An 18,135-nucleotide genomic window follows, 5' to 3' on the forward strand; every position below is an offset into this window, starting at 1 on the left:
GTGTGTGTGTGCATTTCATATTGTCTTCTCTTTATATGTGTCTGTATTTTTGTCAGATTTCCTCCTTGTATAAGGATCCTGGTAACATTGGATTAGGGACCCACCCTAGTCCAGTATGACTTCATTGAAACTAATTATATCCACAGTGACTCTATATCCAAATGAGGTCACAATCTGAGAAGCCAGAGTTCAGAACCTCAAACTGTGAATTTGGAATCTAGGGGACAAAAATCAACCCATGAAAATTGCTTTATGATTACCCCAGGCCTTTGGGAATGATTTCAGTCCTCAAGGATGGCTCCACCTAGGCAGACAGTCAACAGAGCAAGGCTCAAGCTAAACTGGGATCTGCATCAATCTCTGTTGCTACATGACATGTTCAATTCTGAATCCCACATGTCTGGTCCACCGACCCCATTGCAGGAGGGATCCTTTGGGCCAGGTCATATAGGACCTATGGGATAGTCAGAGGAGTTTTTATTTTGTCTTTTGAGTTCATGATACTCAAACTTCAGTAAGTATATACCTAGAAAGGTTGTTTGAAATGCTGATGCCTGAGATAGAGGCCTGGAGATTTTGATTCCACAGAATCCATCAGAGATGGCTCAGAGATTCATCCTCTACTTTCCCTTTTACATCTATGGCAGACATCATTAGTCAATCACAGAACTCTGTATTGTTCAACAGAGAAATGATCACAGAATACCTCTAAACACAGCACCACAAGCAACTACTAATAATTGGCTGTGAAATGAAGCCAACATGCCATTGCTGCCTAAGTCTTAGAGCTGCTCTGAATTTCCTGGAGTGAAGGAGCCTCATGGTTTACACAACAGCCTTTATTGTCAGTGCCTGAAAGAAAAGATGTGAATTTTTCCCAGATTTAATGTTGGTTTTGTCCCCCTTGTCCTCTGCCCTGGACTCTGCCGAATGAATGAAATTATAGTGAAATATAAGGTCAGACCCATGATCTTGGGCAACTTAATCAAATCCCTAGGATGGACCCCTGGGATTCAGGCAGTAGAGATCTTCAAACAGCTTGTTTTATGACCTTGGGAAATGACTAGGCTTCTATTCCTGCATTTTTAAAATGCACAATTATGCTAGATGAGCTATCAGGTCCTTTTTCCCCCAACATAACTGCTTCTAGTTATAGAAGCAGTTAGTGTCATGATTAGAGACGACCCAAAGAGATGAACTGTGTTGTCCAACATTCTAAGCAAATAAAAACTAAAGACCTCAATGGAATGAGTTCAACAGACAAATTAATATTTGAGTGCTTACTATGTAGCTAAAGGATTTCTATGCTTTATAATCTTTCATTTCATTCCTATGAGGTATGTAAGTACTGGTGTGTCAATTTTTCAGGAGAGAAAACAGATTCAAAGGAGTCGAAATAACTTGCCCAAGATAATACATCCAATAAGATCCTCCAGATATCAAATATCTTTTCTGTTAGGAGCCATGTGTGAACTGTGTATGAACTGGGCAATGTTCCAGCCATTAAGGCAGGGAAGCTGCTCTTCTGGAAATGCCTGGGTAAAATTCCCCCGTTCAAGAAAGCTTAGATCCTCTGAGCACCCTGACCTAGCTCACAGCTCCAAGTTCAAACTCAGCCAACAGAGATGGGTTTACACCAAGATGGGTTTGCCAAGAACCAAACAACTTGTATACTGCACGTCCATCCTGGTTTTTTTGTTGTTGTTGTTGTTGTTTTTGTTTTGTTTTGTGAAGAAACCCCATAGCAATCCCCTTTGGTCTGTACCAATAGAAATAAAGCAAGTGCAGGGTTTTTCTTTGTGAGATGTCAGACCCTTCTGGGCACCTCAACTGGTCATGTCAGTACTTTGAAAACATATAATTCTTGCCTTTTTTTCTTTATTCCTTGACATATTACTTTCATAGCTTTTATTTCACAGCCAGTCCATCCCTCCAATGGGTACCTACTCCCTCACCCACACAGGATGTGGGCGGGACTTCTCAACCCCAAGGTCCATTTTTTAAAAATCTATCCAGTTTCAAAATCCTTCAAACACATTCTAGAAAAGGAATAAAACAAGGATCATGTATGATGTTGAATCATATGAAATCACAATATCTGACCATTTTTGTCCTGAAGAAATGATAGTTTCAAAAGTTCCACCTAATCATTCACTCTCTGGTGATCCTTGCACAGGAGCCATTCTTGAGCAGATTGACTTTGCTCACACACCTTCCTCCAAGCACCCACCCAGAAAGGTGAACCCATCCTTACTGGTCTCTAATTCTGGATTGTACTAAGCTTGTCAGGGCATTCATGAGGATCTCTGGCTCCTGGCAATATGGCACTTCAATCCACAACAACCTAAAACGGCAGCAAAATAGCTCAAATTCCTGTCTCAATTTTCCCGAAATTCGTGAAGGAGATCCACTTACGTAATTTCTAGTCAAACACTCTGCTCTCCCATTTCACATTAGCTCCCAAGCCTTTTCCTGCCTGTCCCCTCTCCGTTGCTCCCCATTCCTTTATTTTGTGAATTGACTTAGATCCTTAGCAAGGATCTTTTCTCTTGGTTCAGGGAAGAAGGGAACTGGGGTGGTAATTGCAGGATTCTCATTAGAGAGCTGGAAGGAGGTGGATGATTTGAACATCCTCATGGTAATTATTTCTTTCTTCTGGACATGGTGGCACATACTCATGATCCCATTTACTCCAGAGGCTGAGGCAGGAGGATTCCAAGTTGGAAGCCAGTCTCAGCAACTGGGTGAAGCCCTCAGCAATGTAGTGAGAGCCTCTCTCAAAAAATAAAGGACTGAGGATGTAGCTCAGTGGTAAAGCACCCCTGTGTTCAATCTCTAGTATTATAATAATAACAACAACAATAATTTCTTCCATTTAATACAGATCACAGGTTTGTTTACTGTTCATTTGTTTTCCACATTTTTTTTTTCAGCCTCTGTGTGTGGAGAGCTGATGAGACTCTGGTCATCAGCTGATCCCGCGGTATTGGTAAAAAATCAAGCCCAGGAAACATTCTTTGCCAAAGGTAAAGAAGTTATCAGCTTTGACTCTCAGCTCTGGTGCTAACAGTGATCAGAAGCCCAGGACAATGGGAATCCTGAGTACCGCAGAATCATAGCAGAATGTTCTTAGCACTGCAACAATAGGATAGGAACAAAAAATGTTTCTAGCTCTGTAACTTTTTTAATTTATTTTTTTTTTATTTTTACAGACTGCATTTTGATTCATTGTACACAATTGGGGTACAACTTTTCATTTCTATGGTTATGCAAAAATGTAGATTCATACCATTCGTGTAATCATACATGTACATAGGCTAATGATGTCTGTCTCATTCCACCATCTTTCATACCCTGTTCCCTCCCCCTCTCATTTCCTTCTACATAATCTAAAGTTCCTCCATTCTTTTCTCACCCCCACCCCCCACCCCCAATATGTATCATCATCCACTTATCAGGGAAAACATTCAGCCTTTTTTGGGGGGGATTTGCTTATTTCACTTAGCATGGTATTCTCTAATTACATCAATTTATCTGCAAAAGCCATAATATTATTCTTCTTTATGGCTGAATAATATTCCATTGTGTATATATACCACAGTTCCTTTATCCACTCATCTGTTGAAGAGCATCTAGGTTGATTCCACAAACTAGCTATTGTGATTTGAGCTGCTATAAACATTGATGTGGCTGCATTAGTGTAGTATGCTAATTTTAAGTCCTTTGGTTATAAATCGAGGAGTGGGATAACTGAGTCAAAAGGTGGGTCATTACAGGTTTTCTGAGGAATCTCCACACTGCTTTCCAGTGTGGCTGCATCAGTGTGCAACTCCACCAGCAATGTAAAAGTGTGCCTTTTTCCCCACATCAACTTTTTAGTGCACAAAGAAGCTTCTGACAACTTACAAACCTTCAAAGATTTACAATGCCCCTTATAGTCAACTTCCTGATTATGAGACCCTTTATAATAAACTTGGGGTGCTAGTTCTGGAGCACTGTTTCTCCATCGGAATACATGTCCCAACTGGCCCCAGCTTTTCATGAAAATATCTCTGTGCCTTCTTTGTCTCTGCTTTCCTTCATCTCCCATCACCTCTGCTAGAGAATCCTTTTTTGATTCTGCACAGGTCACAGCATGTGTGGAGCCCCAAAGAATGAAGAGTTTCCCTGAATGAAGACTTAGTGTAAGTAGTGCATTTTCTACCTTTGGGGAGACTGATTGACTCCCAATGTTCCCAAAAGATATGCTCAGTGTGTATCCTTCCCATGCCTGAATCAGACTGGTTCAGCCTGGCCTCCTCTCCTGTCCTGAAGAGAAGCAATGCAATGTTAAAATAAGCCACAAGCTTAAAGAATAAAAAGCACAGCTGAGTGGCCAGACTTGAGAATGAAGGAGGCATCCCAAAGCCATAAGGCTAAAATTCTACTTAAATTAGGTGCAGCAGGTGCAACCTACCCCAGAGAGAGTCCCTCCAAGTGGCCCTCACCAACTCTGCCTATGAAGATCTGGTCAGTATGGATCAAGGCGTTGCTATTCCTCAAACTTTGCCATTTCAGTTGCAATGCATGAACTCCCCAGGAGCATGATAGCTACAACACTTGGTCATAATAATGCCTTCATTAGGAGTAAGCCTGCAATTTTACAGACTGTCATCTGCACAGTTCCTTGCTTCTCAAAGAATCTGGGCCACAACCACAGGCTACTCCTGGCTGGGGATTCAGAGGGAACCAGCTGAACTCACAATTTCACCTCCAAAATTTCTGAAAATTTAAAGTTTGTATTTTTTGAAACAATTGTATATTCACATGCAAATGTGAAAAATAAAACAGATCCCTTGTCTCCTTTACTCTGTTTCTCCCCAAGGGGAACCTTCTTGCAAAACTGTAGCACAAGGTTACAATGAGGAGATCAACTTTGATACACTCAAGACAGGTCCCTCACTAATTGCCCTTTTATCTTTCTTCCTACTTCCCCACCCCTGAGAACCATTAATCTGTTTCCCATCTCTTTACTTTTATCATTTCAAGAATGTTCTATATGTGGAAACATAGAGTTTGCAAACTTTTGGGATTGGCTTTTCACTCAGCCTAATTCTATAGACATTCATCCAGATTGTATGCATGAATAATTGGTTTCTTTTTATTGCTAAATAACACTCCAAGGTACAGATGTACCACAATTTGTTTTATTATACACCTACTGAAGAACTGGGTTGTTTCTAGTTTTTGACTATTAAAATAAATTGTCTATAAACATTTATGTTCAGTTTATTGTGTGAAGATAAATCTTCTTTTTCTTTAATAAACACCCTAGAGTGCAATTTCTGCATTGTGTGGTCATGGCATGATAAGTTTTTTTTAAAACTACCTGTTTTTCAGAATAGTTCTAATGTTTTACATTCCTACTTGCCATTTATGAGTGATCCAGTTTCTCCGCAGCCTCACCAATATTTGGTATTGTCAGTATTTTTTTTTTGTAATGATTTGGCAGGTGTGTAATAATATTTCATTGAAGTTTTAATTTGCATTTTCTTAATGGCTAATAATATTGAACATTCTTTCTTTTCATGTGCTTATTTGCCATCTGGATATCTTGGATGAAATGTCTCTGTTTTGTTTGCCCATTTTCTAACTGATTTTTTTTTCTGTTAAATTTTGAGCATTTTACATACCCTAGTTAATATTCCTTTCATTGGTCTGTAGCTTGCAAATATCTTCTTCCAATCTGTAGCTTGTCTTTTCGACCTTTTAACAAGAATTTCACAGAACAAAAGGTGTTTAAATGTCATGAAGTCCAATTTATCAAATTTTTTGTATTATGGGTTATATACTTTTGGTGTCAAGCCTAAGAACTTTTTGACTGGCCCTAGAACTCTAATATTTTTCTAACCCTTTTATTTTTCTAAAAGCTTTATAAAGTTTGAGGCTTACATTTGAATCTGTGATCCAACACAGAATTACTTTTAGATAACTGTTCTATTCCAGTGTAAAACCCTCATCCACATCAGCAAAATCCCAGTGGGGAGAATAGACTTTGATCCTCACCAGGATGTAATGAGGCATCCCAACACCATGCCAGAAAGATGTCAGAGACAGCCAAGTTGAGAGCCAGTACTTTTTTTCTTGCCTACAAGTAAGGAGCCTCCTCTCTGTTCTTCCTCTTAAATGGTTTTTGGGGGAGTCCTCCCAAAACTTTCTTGCATTGTAACACAATGCAAGAAAGTTCAAAGGTGAAATGATTGGATTATGAGAGTTTCAACCTAGTCAGTGCATTAGTCCCCAAATAGGGATTAACTGGGTGGTAACTATAGGAAGGCAGAGTGTGGCTAGAGGAGTTAGGTCACTGGAGGTGTGACTTTGGAGTATATATTTTGTCCCTGGTGAGGAAGAGCGCTCTCTCTCTCTCTCTCCTTCCTAATTGTCATGTCCTGAGCTGCTTTCCTCTATCATGTCCTTCTGACCCATGTCTGCTTCCTCTTGGACACAAAGCAATGGACTGAGACCTCTGGAACTGTGAGCCCCAAATTTTCTTCCTCTGAAATTGTTCTTGTCAGATCTATTCATCACAGTGGTAAAAACATCCTTCTGATCCTACTGTGTCAGTGGAGACCCTCTGGGGAGCCGTACTTCTAGCTCCATTGGGCAAAGGGGGGGGCACTCCTTTTCCTCCTCCCAACTGGGGCAGTATCAAAGGAGGTCTACTGGACAATCAGGACTTCTACCCTCACTAGTGATGGTAAGGTCACCACCCACACTGAAGTGTCAGTGGAGACCATGTGCAGAGCTTGAACTCCAATTCCACCCAATGTTAAAAAGCCCCCTTCATCAGGAGTAAGATGAGGCCGAGTGGGAAGTATGGGCTTCTACCTCCACCTGGCAGTAATAAGGCAATTCTCTCTATTCCTCTGCCAACAGAGGAAAGAGAAAGTCAGTTAAAATTGGAGGCTCAAGTAAAATTTAGGGTCCCATAACATAATTTGAAAAAGTCCAGTTTTCAGTAGAAAATCACTTGTTACATCAAGAACCAGGAAGATTTCAAATTGAATGAAAAAAAGACAATCAAAATGGGTCAACACCAAGATGGCAGAGAGGCTAGAATTATCTGAAAAAATTTTGAAACAGCTATGATAACAATGCTTCAACAAGTGCTCATGAACATGCTTGAAACAAGTGAAAAAATAGAAAAATTAAGAAAAAATTGAAAAACCAAATGGATTCTGACCTATAAAATACAATAACTGAAATAGAAAGCTTGCTGAATGAATTCAATATCAGAATGGAGAAGGCAAAAGAAGGAATCTGTGAACTGGATGATAGAAGAATAGGAATTGTTGAATACAAATATTAGAGAAAAATAGATTGAAAAAGCAATATATTCATGCTTATAGAAGAAAATATACTGAAACATAAGTGATTTTGAGGTATAATAGTTTGTGAACCACCATTATGGTGGTGGGTCTGGACTGAAGGAGATATAGTGATTAGAGGATTAGAAGGTGAACTATTTTCCCCATTTGTTAAGTTCTCTTCACTGACTGCCAAACAAGTGGGCCTATCATCTTGGCCTCTTTGGGTCCAGTGAACAGGTAAAAGAATTAATGAAAGGTGAGTAAAAGAGAATGAAAACATAATACTTTTCATGTTAAATATGGCATCTGAGTTTGGCGGGATCAGGTTCACCAGGAAGGAAAGAATCGTTGGCATTCAGGAGGTATTAACTCTAAAATCTGTAACTCTTAAGGGGCCTTTCTCACTTTTGCATCCAACCTTTTAAAAAATCCTCTCACGATCACTTCTTTAGGAAACAGATTTGATGTACACCACTTTTCATAACCACTTCCATTGTTGTAACATCCAGAGTTGCTTGTAAGGTTAAAAGCATGAATTATTGAAGAAAGACAAAGCCACTGATCTACTTCCTCCAGAAGAAAACCACACATAAAATGTCAGAACAGCATGAAACAAAAACACACATCAGATCAATGGAAACTCCCCTCACCAGATAGCCCTGAAGTATGTCTCCCGGCATGCTCTTCCAGCCCTGAGCACTCCTGGAAACTTCAGGATGGGGGTCCTCAACACTGGCAGAGTCTAGGTGATTTTTTTCCCCCTTAACAGAAACAAGAGTACTATTTGAAAGAATCTTCAGCAACCCACCTTTATTTGACTTTTGAGAGAGAACCTGTTTGTAAAAGGATAGGGGAAGATTAACAGGATTCTTCTGCTGCAAAAAACTTCCTCTCCAAAATGGTGGCATTAGCAAAATTCCCTATGCAGAACATTTTCTTCTTCTCAACTCTAATTACAGATCCGAAATTCAGGCAAAATGAAAACAAAAGGATTCTGAAGGAAGTAGGAGATCATATCACACATTAGCATGATCCGATTCCTGCCCTTGCCTCTCATTCTCAAGTGATCGTTGAGCAAGGAGGAAGTGCGCAAGCTCCATACATCAACATGAGCAGTCCCAGGCAGAAGAAAAATGTGAGAAAAAAATATTTGGGGGAATTCTTCCCATCTTCCAACTTCCTTACTCCCCTCTGCCACCACCAGTAATATTCCCTATGACACACGGTTCCATTAACTACTTATTCACCATGCCCAGCTTCTCATGGTCTCTGACTGTGACCCCCAGTAGGGAGAAACACCAAATTTTTGATGTACCACTCTCTGCTCTGCCCTATGAAAACTTTCCATTGTCTTTCCTGCTCCAAGGTACTGTGGTCAGTCAAGCTGGTTCATTGGGAATAAAACAGATAAATATGTTCTATTAAGCTGAAGCAAGTTTAAGGTGTTGCCTCTACCAGAGTATGTGTTTATTAATAGAGTGCGGGTGCCTTATCAACAAAAGCCAAGCTCCTGAAGATAGCATTTCAAATTTAGAAGCAGGGCAATGTGGGCAATATTCGAATGTAACCCTCAACTCACATAACTTAGGCAACCACCTGATCTGCTCATGCCTCAAGACTAACACCATGAACAGATTATAGATAAAGAATGAAAAATGAACTCAATGTGGTTACTCTGGAAAACTCTAAAGTGGGGGTTGGGGGAGGGGTATAATTTTTAAGATAGATGAAAAAATTCAGAAAAAATGTTTATGTGATTTTTCAATTGGCAAGAAAATAAAATATCAAAATCACAGATGATGTTACAGTTGAAAGGAACCCTAATAATCAACTGTTTTTACCTACTTCATTTCTCTCAAAGGAAGAAAATGAAGCCCAGAGACTTGCTCAAGATTGCACAGTGAACTAGGCACAGTGATACATACTTGTAGTCTCAGCATCTCAGGAGGCTGAAGCAGGAGGGCTGCAAGTTCAAGACTAGCCTCTGTCTCAAAATAAAAAAATAAAAGGGTTGGAGATACAGCTCAGAGGTAAAAGCACCCCTGGGGTTCAATCTTCAGTACCCCCCCAAAAAAATTACACAGTGAATCCATGTCAGAACCAGAATCAGAATTCTAGTCTCATTAACTCCCTGGTCTGTAGTTCTGCTAGTACACTTAATACCTCATTGGTGGTGTACAGTTTCATGGATGGTCACTTGATACCTGTATCTGACTAGATTTCCAGGTATGAGAAAGAAATTTTCCAATGCTTTTATCCATATATCATATGTCATCATATTGGAATTCTGAGTTTTTCACATTTCAATTCATTTATAGAGTCAAAAGAGGAACTCTAATTAATGTCAACATAATTTTTGTCTGACAAAGATCAAATTAAGGGGAAGGACACAGAGCTAGGTAGATTTTCTAAAAGCATGTGCAGATGTGATGGCCAGATGGCTTGGTAATGTCAATTTGGAAAATATTCCATCAGAAACAAGAAACTGTCATGCAAGTCATGTACAAATGGAATTAGCCCTTTCCTCGTAGATGGGGTGAGAAGGACAATCCACCGCATTAAACAGAGATGGATAACCATTTCTGAACTTCATATCATGTCACTCTGCCCCCAAGAGTTTCAAATACTGGAGAGTTGTGACTCCTCTAATCACTGCTCACTAATTATCCCACAGCTGTTTCCCTATCAAAGAAAACACCCCAAACCTACTCCATCTTTACATTAAATGATGCACAAAGCACAATCCAACAGAAGACCACAAATGCCCCAGGGAAATAGTTCAAGCTTAGAATAACACTGTCAGCATAATCTTCCAAGTCCCTCTGTGTGGGCAAAATTTTTTTGAGCTGTATGGAAGCTAAACTACTATCTGCAGTGTGAACTTGAAATGATACAGGAAGAACAAAATCCCTACATCCACTTAGGTTCTGTGAAGAGGACATTCACTGTTGGTCCATCTCACTGTCCTGCTGACTTTCTTAGAAACTTCATGTCTTTTATGGGGAATAAGTTCTTCTTATAACACCTCTCCCACCCCCATTTCCCATTAACTTGAAAACAAAAACTATAATGTCAAGTTGATAGAATTCAGTGGGGTATGTTAGTTTGGGGGTTTTTGTTATTGTTGTTCGTTTTAACTGAAGTTTTCTTCTATTTTTATAATGAGTCTATCTAGTTATTATACTCTGTTAAATTCCTCCACCTCTTTATCCCCTCTAAAAGTATTGCAATTCCAAAGAAACTGAGAGGCCAGCTTCAAAAAATAATACAGATAATAGGATCATATGCTCTAATTCCACACTGTCAGGCCCTTGATTTTCTTCAGTTGTAGTTTTGACATCTTTCCGTATCTACATATACAAATATATAAGCAGGATGGCCGTATACTTTATCCAAATGAAGGCACTTGTTGAGTGCTAGGGGAGATCTTCCTAATTCAGTGGGACAACGTGCATGTACTGGAAGTGTTCTGGGTGAATCAGAACATTTGGTCACAGAATCAACAGATCACTATTTGAAGCTGACCTCTGTGTGTGTAGATCAGAGAGAAGCTTTGCACCCTGATGTAACACATAGATCATTCTCTGTTTTCTCTGATCTGAAACACAGCTACCGTGGAAAAATAACAATCCCTCATTTTCAGGCTGAAATCAGCTTCAAAAGGTTGTTGAGGCAAAGTTTTCCCCTATTTATTTTTGAGGTTTTAGTTCAGCAAGTTTGGTATCTCGTTCAAAGCCTCCACAAATTACGAGGCAGCACATTCCTTACAGCCCTGACTTCTAAGTATATGTGCTATTGTGTGTGACTAAAGCAAGTTATTCAGTCTCCTTATATAATCAGCAAGGGCTCAGTCTCTTGGATACGACGTGGTCTCATAGTGAGAGTAAGAGAGCAGTGTTGATGCCAGTCAGTTGATTGACAGAGTCTGACAAGAAGAGCTTGGCAGAAAAGTCCTTTCTGCTCTGGAGCAATGCCCTTTGTGAAAGGTCACCAGGTCATATCTCATTGAAATCAATGGCTTAACTCAAATATTGACAAAATTAAACAAGACCAAAGAGCCAAAAAAAAAAAAAAAAAAAAAAAAACAGGTAGGGGATTTTAAGCATAAATAATCAATACTCTATTAAAATCTTTCTTTTAAATTGCATTAAGTACAAAGAATAAAAATGAATCAGGAAGAAATTGCACCAATTATGTGTCATTGAGTGCACCTGGAGCAAGAAATAAAGTCTTGGCATAAAAATGTAATGAAAACCCTTGAACAATCTAAGTAGAACAGCTTCGTTTTAAAGAATACGATATTTTGTCCTAGTCATCAGGGATTTGTCTTCCATTTGTATCATTTATATCATTTTTTATTTCTAAAAATTCAAATCAAAGTTCAGTTGCATGTGTGAGGAAAGGTCGCTGACTCATTCTAACAATGAGTTACCAAAGGATGAATGTAATGTGTGAGGACCCTTCAGGTCCAAATTCCAAAGTAGCTGGGCTCCACACTGTGAGGCTTTGGAATGTTCTTATCTACCCTCTTCCAAGGAGAATTAAAATGAGAGGATTCCTAAGGCATGGAAGTTATTATTACATCAGTCTCTTACCAGGTGCTGCATGAGGCTTTTCTCTGGTTAAAGTGCCAACTGTGCACAGGAAATGAGCCAGTTCCCAGATATTTGTTGTTCTCTAATCATTAGGTGTATTTGGTCATTACAAACAACTCTCGGGCAACCAGGATATTGCTTAAGCACTGTGGCAGAAAGACACAAGCTAGTCTCAATTTTCTTTGGAAACCATAGTCTTTTAAATGGGCTCTCCCCAGTTTTAGATTTCACTCTATAGATCATGTTGAGTAACTGGAGGAAGAAATGTTGCTAAACCTCCCCTAACTCCTCCCTCTCTCAGGTAGAAATGGGAGAGATGACAGCAAGTTCAGGCTGGTCTCCAACTGAGGGAGAGTGAGTGAGGTGCTTCTCCCCACATCCTCTCCCTCACGCACTATGAAGTCACATTGACTGGAACATCCCAACCTCGTTCCCACCTTGTGGGCTTTGGACTGCTCTGCTCCCAGGTCTTCTTAGTACTGGTTCTTTTGCTCATTTGGGTCTTAGCCCAAGAGGCATCTCCTCAAGGAGTGATTCTCTGCCCACCTGTCTAAATGGTCAATCCCACATCTTGGGTCAGGTCCTCAGCAGCACACCCTGAGACAAGGACTCATGTGAAAGTAGCTTATGAAGGATATACTGCCTTGGTCTGATCCCCCAGGGGTCCTGAGAATGTGTCTGCACTGAAGGCAAGGAAGCTGGGCTTTCATTCTCCAGGTCCAGTCCGCCATGGGGTAAGGCTGGTGGGAGGAGGGAGATGTGGAACCAAACCCTCAGGCTCTGCCCACTGTCTGCACTTGCCTATAAAGTGTCTTCTGCAGCTCAAAGGAAATCTCTGACAAGAGTTACAGGTGCAGATTGTTTGAGGGCAAATGCACTCAGAAGCAGGGGATGAGTGTACAGACGCAGTAAATATATATACCAACAGTATCCACTCACCTTCCAACCTCATACTTCTTAAACAGGCATACTTGCTCGCTTTTCATGAGTGCATTTATGACTCTCTGAGATTACTTTGTTTACAAAATTGGTTATTTATTGTCACTCTTCCCAACTGGAATAAAGTCTTCATGAGAGCAAAGATTCATCTTTCCTGGCTCACTGCTTATCCCCAGAGTTAGAACCAGTGCCTGGTACTCAAAAGATTCTCAGCAAATATTTGTCTAAAAAATGAATGAACTGGAATGGCATGCTACCCAACAGCCTGTGACCAAGAGAAGAGGGCTAACCCTTGGAGCATGTCCCAGAATGCAGAGGTAAATGTGTTGGTAGAATAAGCACAGGATCTGAAGTCAGAAAGTTTGACTTTAGGGTCCAGGTGAACTTAGGGAAGTCAAGTAATTTGCCTCAGCTTTCTCATTCATATAGAAAGAGAAATATGTAGAGACTTAACTGTGAGGATCTTCCTCACACTGTTGTTTATTATAACTGATCACTGGGAAGAACCAGAGCATTCAACTCTAAAAGATTAATTATATCTATATATTGAAACATCATAGAAGCAGTAGAAATAATGCTTCAAAAATACTATCTAAATGACATGGAGAGATTTCCAAAATATATTTTTAAATGAAAAAAGTGAATTTCAAAGCAGTACATGCAGTACAATCCTAATTCAATGTATTTATATGCATGTATTTGTATCTGTATGCACAAAAAATTGGAAGGAAACACACTAAAATATTTAGAGTAGTTATTTCATTTATAGTGGAAAGATTATGGATTATTTTCACTTCCTTCCTTTTATCTGTCCATGTTTTCTAAACTTGGTAAAGCAAAATGTAAGGTGAGAATCAGTTGTTTTTTAAATTACAATTTTACAAAGATACTTTCCTCAGACTATTCCAACATTGTTCTCATGAGGATGGTTTGTGATGTGGTGAAACATGCATAGAGGGGCTCAGGTCCAACCTCTGGCTCCCAGTAACTGGCTTTGTGGAGGAGGGGAAATGAGGAGGGAGAACAGTGATTAGTAAACTCTGAATCACTCATCTCTCTGGGGTCCGTTTCCTCATCTGTGAAATAAGCAAGCATACTAGATGTCTCCAAGAACCACTCTGGAGCATGGAGATAAACATTTTGCAAAACACAAACAGCATCCATGTCTAGTCCTGCTCATGAGAAGTAAGTCCACATTAAAACACCCATGGTTTTTCTCTATTATGGTTTGAATGTGAGGTTCCCCCCAAAAGCTCAAGTGTGAGACAATGCAGGAAGGTTCAAAGGAGAAATGATTGGGTTGTAAAAGTCTTACCCCAATCAGTGAATTAATCTCTGATGGATTAATTGAAGTGGTAGGGTGTGACTGGAGGAGGTTGGAACTGGGGCGTGACTATGGAGTATATATTTTATATCTGGAAAATGGAGTCTCTCGCTGCTTCCTGATGATGTGAGCTACTTCCCTTTGCCAACTCTTCCTCCATGATGTTCTGCCTCACCTCAAGTCCCAAGGAATGGAGCTTGCTCTCTATGGATTGAGACCTCTGAAACCGTGAGCCCTCAAATAAACCTTTCCTTCTTTACAGTTGTGCTGGTCGGGTCATTTAGTCACAGCAGTGAAATAGCTGACTAAAACATTCTCCTACATGGAGAAATAACTGGCTCTCTAGATTTAAAAATGTAAACATCCAGGGTGACTTTGTTACAGTGAGTACATGACAAGAATTCTTTGGCCAGAGGGCTGCACAGAATGAGATATTCAAAACACTTGTCACTCACACACGCCAGTAACAGGGTTGTTTCCTGAGGAAGCCAGGTCATCCTGAAAAGTTCCCTCATGGTAACCAGTGGCAAAGCTTTTACTCTTAGCTGATGATATTTGTGACATTGACCGAGAGGGCGGGTGTAGAAAGTTTGAGGCTGATCATCCATCACTCCCTCTTTTCCTCTGACTTCTACACCAAGCAAGAAAAAGAAGACTGAGGGAAGACCATCACACCAGCTTGGCTACTGATGAAGTAATGGAGAACATGGTTTGGATGTACAGCTACGGTGGGGCTTTGAATTACTTTTTAATACTTTTCCCTTTGACTGAATTACCAGCTCTGTCCAAACTGTACAGCGATAGTCTCCTAGTGAGCACACTGCAGAACAGACCAGCAAGGGTTGCTTCAGAAAGAGAAGGAGGTGGAGGTCCTGGGTTCATACTCATCCCCAAGTCTCACCATCCATACAGGCCCTTTTGGAGAGGAGCAAGGGAGAGTGGTAGAGGGAAGAATAGATGTGTCTTCCTCGGACTTGTCTCTCTTGGAGTCAGATGTTCCTTCTTGAAATAGGATGCAAACTCTGTTTTTGAATAGGATGTCTCTGTTTTGTTCACAAGTGAATTCTGTGTCCCTAGGTCTCAATAAATATTCACTGAAGAATGAATGAATAGAAATAGGAGAACTAGGGAATAGGGGTATTCCCTAACAGTAAGAGGTTCTTTGAAATTATTTCTATAGCTCAGTTAGCTACCCCTTTGTCTAATGCAAAGTCCCAGATATAAAGAGCAGCACTGTCTGATCCTTATGGAAGGGTATTTTGGTGTGAAAGGGTAGTCAATGAACTTCTATTAGGCAATGAAGGGAAGGGAATGGGGATTGGAAGAGGAAAGACAGTAGAATGAATCAGATATAACTTTCCTATGTTCACATATGAATACACAACAGATGTAACGCCACATCATGTACAATCACAGAAATGGGAAGTTATAGTTCATATATGTATGATAGGTCTAAATACATTCTACCGTCATGCATAACTACAAAGAACAAAAAAAAATTTTAAAGAAGACCTTGGATCAAAATAAGGGGGTAGTCAAGGCACCCAACATACTCTAGGGAGGGTTGGGGACAGTGTAGAGGCTCAGGGACCCTAAGTCATTAAATTAGGTCTAGTTCAGGATTAGGCAAAAGATGACAAATTAACACGTCCTCTGGACTCTAGTCTTCTCATTTACAAAATGGCTACTAGTCTTTTCCTTTTTAGAGTCTGGATAACAAAGTCTGAGGATGGGTGTAGGCAGAGCAGCATATCTGTCCAGTCAGCTCTAAGGCCCAGCTCCCCTAAGTTAAGATGGTGTTCTGTCTACTTTACTGCCAATACTTTGCCATTCCCCTATGTCTGGTCTCTTCCAGAGCTGTAAACCAGACAAGTTTTTGTAAATTCCTTTTAATTAATTCCTAGATTCCATATCCTTTGCACTAGATTGAAAAAAAAAAGGGGGGGGACTCCAATTTCAAATTAGGATTTTGGTTTTGAAGGTAATGGTATTAAAGTAAATTCTTAATATCAAAAGTGGATTTAGCTATAAGCTTAGATTAAATTGCCAGCATGTGGACTTGGAATAAACACTGGGAACTCTGAAAGCATTTCTGCAAAGATCTAAATATTACTGAGTTTCAATTTTGCTCTTTATCCAATCTCTGAATTACAAACATTCTGAATGCAGACCTCAATTTGAGCCTTCTCATTTCTGTTTCTTTAAAATTCTGCTCAAATAGATATTCTCCCAGGAATACTCAGCATATTCGTGTTGCTTTATTTTTTACCAATTTCATATGTAAAAAGATGGACCAAAGAGCCATTTCTAAGCACAGAGAACATGATAATGAAATCACAAGCTGGAAGTAGCCATGGATCAGATATATTTTTCTTTATAACAACAACAAAAAAATTCCGTCACCGTAGATGTATCCCCTTTGTCTAACTCTTAAGGAATATAGGCATATAATGATGTCCTCCAACTCAGTCTTCTAAGTATAATGGAAGAAATCCTTTGACATGTCGTCTGTGTACCAGAAAAGAACTTCCCTCTCTATTTTACAAACACTGACAGCCCCATTGGCTCAACTCTTCTTTTGTTACCTAAGACAGGGGACACTTGGAAATGTCTGAGGCATTTTTGTTCCCACAGCTAGGGGAGAGTGTGCTGTTTGCATCTAGTGGGTGGAGGCCAAGTATGCTGCTAAATATCTCACAATACACAGGATAGTCCATTACTACAAAAAATTATCTATTCCAAAATGTCAGTGGTGTAGAAACTCTGCAAGACTCTTAGTATTGAATAATCTTCTGAATCTGTGCTATGGATAACTAAGGGAGGATTCACAGGAGAAGTCTTAACTCAAGCCTTAACAAGATGGGTATGGTTTGGATAAGTGGAAGGACATTCCAGGAGGGGATTCCAATGGTCCATGAACAGGCACAGGAATGGATCATTGAGAGAACAGTGAGCAAGCCAGCTCATCCAAAAGAAGAGCCTTTTCTAGGGTCTGATGAGATACAGTGAAGGCGAGGATGACCATAGCCTGCCTGAGACAAGAGAAAACAGCCACCAACTTTAGCCATTTATGTCAACAGAGCAAGCAGCACACAGGTAGATGAGGGACAGTGGCCTGAACCATAACAGAAAAGGGTTATCACCCTGAGGACCCTCATTCTTCCATGTTTTTCTAGGATCATGTAAAGTATGACCCACTCCCTGCATATCATTAAATAGCATTTTAGAAAAGAAATAGCACACAGAAAAGTGAGGGATGTAACAAAAGAGATGTGCTTAGTCATCTTTCTGTCACTACAACAAAATGCATGAGACAATTAACTTATAAAGAGAAAATGCTTATTTTGAATCATAGTTTTGGGACATTGTAGACCATGATTATCTGGCTACTCCATGTGGGTTATCTGAGAAGTTGGGCAATTTTACTCAGTAGAAACTTAATATTATCTAAGGAAGCTATTTAATTTATGGGGTAGACTAACTTGAAATTGGATTGGACAGTTAAATAATTTCCCCCTGTGTGTTGGGAGCTGGGTGGAAGGACAGATTTCTTAGAGGTGAAAAAAAGAGACTAAGTTTTTCTTCAAATATTCAAGTTACTCACTACAAATATAGAGAGTACTGAGCAACATAACTTCTCCATAGAGGATGATCAATCAATGGTAGCTAGGTTAAATAGGTTAAGTAAGGAGCAAGGAAAGGCCACTGGATTCGGCCATTAGGAAAACATACTTTATGCGGAGAGCAGTTTTAGTAGGATAATGAGGATAGAAAGTACCACAGGATATGCCCTGCCCAAATGGGAAAGCTATCATACTCCAACACCCCACAGTATGCAGCACTCACTTTATGTAGAGGCAGGGAGGGGTTAGAAGAGAAGGGAACATGAGGTCCCATGACACTCCTGGGTCAGGGCTCAGTATTATCA

This window comes from Sciurus carolinensis, chromosome 2, assembly GCF_902686445.1.
Source record: "Sciurus carolinensis chromosome 2, mSciCar1.2, whole genome shotgun sequence".
Taxonomy (NCBI): Eukaryota; Metazoa; Chordata; class Mammalia; order Rodentia; family Sciuridae; genus Sciurus; species Sciurus carolinensis.